The sequence below is a fragment of the Aegilops tauschii genome, chromosome 5 (genome assembly GCF_002575655.3).
Source record: "Aegilops tauschii subsp. strangulata cultivar AL8/78 chromosome 5, Aet v6.0, whole genome shotgun sequence".
Lineage (NCBI taxonomy): Eukaryota > Viridiplantae > Streptophyta > Magnoliopsida > Poales > Poaceae > Aegilops > Aegilops tauschii.
In genome coordinates this window covers 111,592,450-111,600,598 of record NC_053039.3, presented here as the reverse complement: position 1 = coordinate 111,600,598, position 8,149 = coordinate 111,592,450, and positions in this window count along the sequence as shown.

The following is an 8,149-nucleotide window of genomic DNA, read 5'->3' as shown; positions in this document are numbered from 1 at the left end:
TATGGACATTGGATGTCGTTGATAACGGGATCACATCATTAGGAGAATGATGTGATGGACAAGACCCAATCCTAAGCATAGCATAAAAGATCGTGTAGTTTCGTTCGCTAGAGCTTTTCCAATGTCAAGTATCTTTTCCTTAGACCATGAGATCGTGCAACTCCCGGATACCGTAGGAGTACTTTGGGTGTGCCAAACGTCACAACGTAACTGGGTGACTATAAAGGTACACTACGGGTATCTCCGAAAGTGTCTGTTGGGTTGGCACGGATCGAGACTGGGATTTGTCACTCCGTGTGACGGAGAGGTATCTTTGGGCCCACTCGATAATGCATCATCATAATGAGCTCAATGTGACTAAGGCGTTAGTCACGGGATCATGCATTATGGTACGAGTAAAGAGACTTGCCGGTAACGAGATTGAACAAGGTATAGGGATACTGACGATCGAATCTCGGGCAAGTAACATACCGATTGACAAAGGGAATTGTATACGGGATTGATTGAATCCTCGACATCGTGGTTCATCCGATGTGATCATCATGGAACATGTGGGAACCAACATGGGTATCCAGATCCCGCTGTTGGTTATTGACCGGAGAGGCGTCTCGGTCATGTCTGCATGTCTCCCGAACCCGTAGGGTCTACACACTTAAGGTTCGGTGACGCTAGGGTTGTAGAGATATAAGTATGCGGAAACCAGAAAGTTGTTCGGAGACCCGGATGAGATCCTGGACGTCACGAGGAGTTCCAGACTGGTCCGGAGGTGAAGAATTATATATAGGAAGTCAAGTTTCGGCCACCGGGAAAGTTTCGGGGGTTATCGGTATTGTACCGGGACCACCGGAAGGGTCCTGGGGGTCCACCTGGTGGGGCCACCTATCCCGGAGGGCCCCATGGGCTGAAGTGGGAGGGCAACCAGCCCTTAGTGGGCTAGGGCGCCCCCCATGGGCCTCCCCCCTGCGCCTAGGGTTGGAAACCCTAGGGTGGGGGGGGGGCGCCCCACTTGCCTTGGGGGGCAAGTCTCCCCCCTTGGCCGCCGCCCCCTCCCTTGATGGGATCTTGGCCGGCGCCCCCCCTCCCAGGGGGCCTATATAAAGGGGGGGAGGGAGGGCAGCAACACAACAACCTTGGGCGCCTTCCTCCTCCCCTGCTACACCTCTCCCTCTCGCAGAAACTCGGCAAAGCCCTGCCGAGATCCCGCTACATCCACCACCACGCCGTCGTGCTGCTGGATCTTCATCAACCTCTCCTTCCCCCTTGCTGGATCAAGAAGGAGGAGACGTCGCTGCACCGTACGTGTGTTGAACGCGGAGGTGCCGTCCGTTCGGCACTCGGTCATCGGTGATTTGGATCACGGCGAGTACGACTCCATCAACCACGTTCATTAGAACGCTTCCGCTCGCGATCTACAAGGGTATGTAGATGCACTCCTTTCCCCTCGTTGCTAGTATACTCCATAGATGGATCTTGGTGAGCGTAGGAAAATTTTAAAATTCTGCTACGATCCCCTACAGTGGCATCATGAGCCAGGCCTATGCGTAGTTACTATGCACAAGTAGAACACAAAGCAGTTGTGGGCGTTGATGTTGCCAATTCTTCTTGTCGCTACTAGTCGTATCTTGTTTCGGCGGTATTGTAGGATGAAGCGGCCCGGACCGACCTTACACGTACGCTTACGTGAGACAGGTTCCACCGACTGACATGCACTAGTTGCATAAGGTGGCTAGCGGGTGTCTGTCTCTCCTACTTTAGTCGGAATGGATTCGATGAAAAGGGTCCTTATGAAGGGTAAATAGAAATTGGCAAATCACGTTGTGGTCATACGTAGGTAAGAAACGTTCTTGCTAGAAACCTACAAGCCACGTAAAAACTTGCAACAACAATTAGAGGACGTCTAACTTGTTTTTGCAGCAAGTGCTATGTGATGTGATATGGCCAGAAGATGTGATGAATGATATATGTGATGTATGAGATTGATCATATTCTTGTAATAGGAATCACGACTTGCATGTCGATGAGTATGACAACCGGCAGGAGCCATAGGAGTTGTCTTTATTATTTTGTATGACCTGCGTGTCATTGAATAACGCCATGTAAATTACTTTACTTTGTTGCTAAACGCGTTAGCCATAGAAGTAGAAGTAATCGTTGGCGTGATGACTTCATGAAGACACAATGATGGAGATCATGATGATGGAGATCATGGTGTCATGCCGGTGACGAAGATGATCATGGTGCCCCGAAGATGGAGATCAAAGGAGCATAATGATATTGGCCATATCATGTCACTATTTGATTGCATGTGATGTTTATCATGTTTTTGCATTTTATTTGCTTAGAACGACGGTAGTAAGTAAGATGATCCCTTATAATAATTTCAAGAAAGTGTTCACCCTAACTGTGCACCGTTGCGAAGGTTCGTTGTTTCGAAGCACCACGTGATGATCGGGTGTGATAGATTCTAACGTTCGCATACAACGGGTGTTGACGAGCCTAGCATGTACAGAGATGGCCTCGGAACACACGCAATACACTTAGGTTGACTTGACGAGCCTAGCATGTATAGACATGGCCTCGGAACACGGAGGACCAAAAGGTCGAGCATGAGTCGTATAGAAGATACGATCAACATGGAGATGTTCACCGATCTTGACTGGTCCGTCTCACGTGATGATCGGACACGACCTAGTTAACTCGGATCATGTTTCACTTAGATGACTAGAGGGATGTCTATCTGAGTGGGAGTTCATTGAGTAATTTGATTAGATGAACTTAATTATCATGAACTTAGTCTAAAATCTTTACACTATGTCTTGTAGATCAAATGGCCCACGTTGTCCTCAACTTCAACGCGTTCCTAGAGAAAACCAAGCTGAAAGATGATGGCAGTAACTATACGGACTGGGTCCGGAACCTGAGGATCATCCTCATAGCTGCCAAGAAAGATTATGTCCTAGAAGCACCGCTAGGTGAAGCAGCAATCCCAGAGAACCAAGACGTTATGAACGCTTGGTAGCAGCGTGCTGATGATTACTCCCTTGTTCAGTGCGGCATGCTTTACAGCTTAGAACCGGGTCTCCAAAAGCGTTTTGAGAAACATGGAGCATATGAGATGTTCGAGGAGCTGAAAATGGTTTTCCAAGCTCATGCCCGGGTCGAGAGATATGAAGTCTCCGACAAGTTCTTCAGCTATAAAATGGAGGAGAATAGTTCTGTTAGTGAGCACATACTCAGAATGTTTGGGTTGCACAACCGCTTGTCTCGGCTGGGAGTTAATCTCCCGGATGACGCGGTCATTGACAGAATCCTTCAGTCGCTTCCACCAAGCTACAAGAGCTTTGTGATGAACTTCAATATGCAGGGGATGGAAAAGACCATTCCTGAGGTATATTCGATGCTGAAATCAGCGGAGGTGGAGATCAGAAAAGAACATCAAGTGTTGATGGTGAATAAAACCACTAAGTTCAAGAAGGGCAAGGGTAAGAAGAACTTCAAGAAGGACGGCAAGGGAGTTGCCGCGCCCGGTAAGCCAGTTACTGGGAAGAAGCCAAGGAATGGACCCAAGCCTGAGACTGAGTGCTTTTATTGCAAGGGAAGTGGTCACTGGAAGCGGAACTGCCCCAAATACTTAGCGGACAAGAAGGCCGGCAACACCAAAGGTATATGTGATATACATGTAATTGATGTGTACCTTACCAGTACTCATATATACCGATGCGGTTGCTTATATTTGTAACTCAAAACAGGAACTGCGGAATAAACGGAGACTGGCAAAGGACGAGGTGACGACGCGCGTCGGGAATGGTTCCAAGGTCGATGTGATCGCCGTCGGCACGCTACCTCTGCATCTACCTACGGGATTAGTTTTAAACCTCAATAATTGTTATTTAGTGCCAGCTTTGAGCATGAACATTGTATCTGGATCTCGTTTAATTCGAGATGGCTACTCATTTAAATCCGAGAATAATGGTTGTTCTATTTATATCATCGATATATTTTATGGTCATGCCCCGCTGGTCAATGGTTTCTTCTTGATAAATCTCGAACGTGATGTTACACATATTCATAGTGTGAATACCAAAAGATGTAAAGTTGATAACGATAGTCCCACATACTTGTGGCACTGCCGCCTTGGTCACATTGGTGTCAAGCGCATGAAGAAGCTCCATGCAGATGGACTTTTGGAGTCTCTTGATTACGAATCATTTGACACGTGCGAACCATGCCTCATGGGTAAGATGACCAAGACTCCGTTCTCCGGAACAATGGAGCGAGCAACCAACTTATTGGAAATCATACATACCGATGTGTGCGGTCCAATGAGTGTTGAGGCTCGCGGAGGATATCGTTATGTTCTCACTCTCACTGATGACTTAAGTAGATATGGGTATGTCTACCTAATGAAACACAAGTCTGAAACCTTTCAAAAGTTCAAGGAATTTCAGAGTGAGGTTGAGAATCAACGTGACAGAAAAATAAAATTCTTACGATCAGATCGTGGTGGAGAATATTTAAGTCACGAATTTGGTGCGCACTTAAGGAAATGTGGAATCGTTTCACGACTCGCGCCGCCTGGAACACCTCAGCGAAACGGTGTGTCCAAACGTCGTAATCGCACTCTATTGGATATGGTGTGATCTATGATGTCTCTTACCGATTTACCGCTCTCATTTTGGGGCTATGCTTTAGAGACTGCCGCATTCACTTTAAATAGGGCTCCGTCGAAATCCGTTGAGACGACATCGTATGAATTATGGTTTGGGAAGAAACCTAAGCTGTCATTTCTAAAAGTTTGGGGATGCGATGCTTATGTCAAGAAACTTCAACCTGAAAAGCTCGAACCCAAGTCGGAGAAATGCGTCTTCATAGGATACCCTAAGGAAACTATTGGGTATACCTTCTACCTCATATCCGAAGGCAAGATCTTCGTTGCCAAGAACGGGTCCTTTCTGGAGAAAGAGTTTCTCTCGAAAGAATTGAGTGGGAGGAAAGTGGAACTTGATGAGGTGATAGTCACCCCTTCCGTACCGGAAAGTAGCGCAGCGCGGGAAGATGTTCCTGTAGTGCCTAGACCGACTGGGGAGGAAGTTAATGATGATGATCATGAAGCTTCGGATCAAGTTACTGCTGAACTTCGTAGGTCCACAAGGACACGTTTCGCACCAGAGTGGTACGGCAACCCTGTCCTGGAAATCATGTTGTTAGACAACGGTGAACCTTTGAACTATGAAGAAGCGATGGCGGGCCCGGATTCCGACAAATGGCTAGAAGCCATGAAATCCGAGATAGGATCCATGTATGAAAACGAACTATGGACTTTGACTGACTTGCCCGATGATCGGCGAGCCATAGAAAATAAATGGATCTTTAAGAAGAAGACATACGCGGATGGTAATGTGACCATCTATAAGGCTCGACTTGTCGCTAAGGGTTATCGACAAGATCAAGGGGTTGACTACGATGAGACTTTCTCACCCGTAGCGAAGCTGAAGTCCGTCCGAATCATGTTAGCAATCGCCGATACTATTATTATGAGATATGGCAGATGGACGTCAAAACGGCATTCCTTAACGGCTTCCTTAAGGAAGAGTTGTATATGATGCAGCCGGAAGGTTTTGTCGATCCTAAGAATGCTAACAAAGTATGCAAGCTCCAGCGCTCAATCTATGGGCTGGTGCAAGCATCTCGGAGTTGGAACATTCGCTTTGATGAGATGATCAAAGCGTTTGGGTTTACACAGACTTATGGAGAAGCCTGTGTTTACAAGAAAGTGAGTGGGAGCTCTGTAGCATTTCTCATATTATATGTGGATGACATACTATTGATGGGAAATGATATAGAATTCTTGGAAAGTATAAAGGCCTATTTAAATAGGTGTTTTTCAATGAAGGACCTTGGAGAAGCTGCTTATATATTAGGAATCAAGAACTATAGAGATAGATCAAGACGCCTCATTGGTCTTTCACAGAGTACATACCTTGACAAGATATTGAAGAAGTTCAATATGGATCAGTCCAAGAAGGGGTTCTTGCCTGTATTGCAAGGTGTGCAATTGAGCACGGCTCAATGCCCGACCACGGCAGAAGATATAGAAAAGATGAGTGTCATCCCCTATGCCTCGGCCATAGGGTCTATTATGTATGCCATGCTGTGTACCAGACCTGATGTAAACCTTGCCGTGAGTTTGGTAGGAAGGTACCAAAGTAATCCCGGCATGGAACACTGGACAGCGGTCAAGAATATCCTGAAGTACCTGAAGAGGACTAAGGATATGTTTCTCGTTTATGGAGGTGACGAAGAGCTCGTCGTAAAGGGTTACGTCGACGCTAGCTTCGACACAGATCTGGATGACTCGAAGTCACAAACCGGATACGTGTATATTTTGAATGGAGGAGCAGTAAGCTGGTGCAGTTGCAAGCAAAGCATCGTGGCGGGATCTACATGTGAAGCGGAGTACATGGCAGCCTCGGAGGCAGCACAGGAAGCAGTCTGGATGAAGGAGTTCATTACCGACCTAGGGGTGATTCCCAATGCGTCGGTCCCGATGACTCTCTTCTGTGACAACACTGGAGCTATTGCCCTTGCGAAGGAGCCCAGGTTTCACAGGAAGACCAGGCATATCAAGCGTCGCTTCAACTCCATTCGTGAAAGTGTTCAAAATGGAGACATAGATATTTCTAAAGTACATACGGATCTGAATGTAGCAGATCCGTTAACTAAACCTCTCCCTAGGGCAAAACATGATCAACACCAGGATGCAATGGGTGTTCGATTCATCACAATGTAACTAGATTATTGACTCTAGTGCAAGTGGGAGACTGTTGGAAATATGCCCTAGAGGCAATAATAAATGGTTATTATTATATTTCTTTGTTCATGATAATTTTCTATTGTTCATGCTATAATTGTGTTATCCGGAAATCATAATACATGTGTGAATACATAGACCACAACGTGTCCCTCGTAAGCCTCTAGTTGACTAGCTCGTTGATCAATAGATAGTCATGGTTTCCTGACTATGGACATTGGATGTCGTTGATAACGGGATCACATCATTAGGAGAATGATGTGATGGACAAGACCCAATCCTAAGCATAGCATAAAAGATCGTGTAGTTTCGTTTGCTAGAGCTTTTCCAATGTCAAGTATCTTTTCCTTAGACCATGAGATCGTGCAACTCCCGGATACCGTAGGAGTACTTTGGGTGTGCCAAACGTCACAATGTAACTGGGTGACTATAAAGGTACACTATGGGTATCTCCGAAAGTGTCTGTTGGGTTGGCACGGATCGAGACTGGGATTTGTCACTCCGTGTGACGGAGAGGTATCTCTGGGCCCACTCGGTAATGCATCATCATAATGAGCTCAATGTGACTAAGGCGTTAGTCACGGGATCATGCATTACGGTACGAGGAAAGAGACTTGCCGGTAACGAGATTGAACAAGGTATAGGGATACCGACGATCGAATCTCGGGCAAGTAACATACCGATTGACAAAGGGAATTGTATACGGGATTGATTGAATCCTCGACATTGTGGTTCATCCGATGAGATCATCATGGAACATGTGGGAACCAACATGGGTATCCAGATCCCGCTGTTGGTTATTGACCGGAGAGGCGTCTCGGTCATGTCTGCATGTCTCCCGAACCCGTAGGGTCTACACACTTAAGGTTCGGTGACGCTAGGGTTGTAGAGATATAAGTATGCGGAAACCCAAAAGTTGTTCGGAGTCCCGGATGAGATCCCGGACGTCATGAGGAGTTCCGGAATGGTCCGGAGGTGAAGAATTATATATAGGAAGTCAAGTTTCGGCCACCGGGAAAGTTTCGGGGGTTATCGGTATTGTACCGGGACCACCGGAAGGGTCCCGGGGGTCCATCGGGTGGGGCCACCTATCCCGGAGGGCCCCATGGGCTGAAGTGTGAGGGCAACCAGCCCTTAGTGGGCTAGGGCGCCCCCCATGGGCCTCCCCCCTGCGCCTAGGGTTGGAAACCCTAGGGTGGGGGGGGGGGGCGCCCCACTTGCCTTGGGGGGCAAGTCTCCCCCCTTGGCCGCCGCCCCCTCCCTTGATGGGATCTTGGCCGGCGCCCCCCTCCCAGGGGGCCTATATAAAGGGGGGAGGGAGGGCAGCAACACAACAGC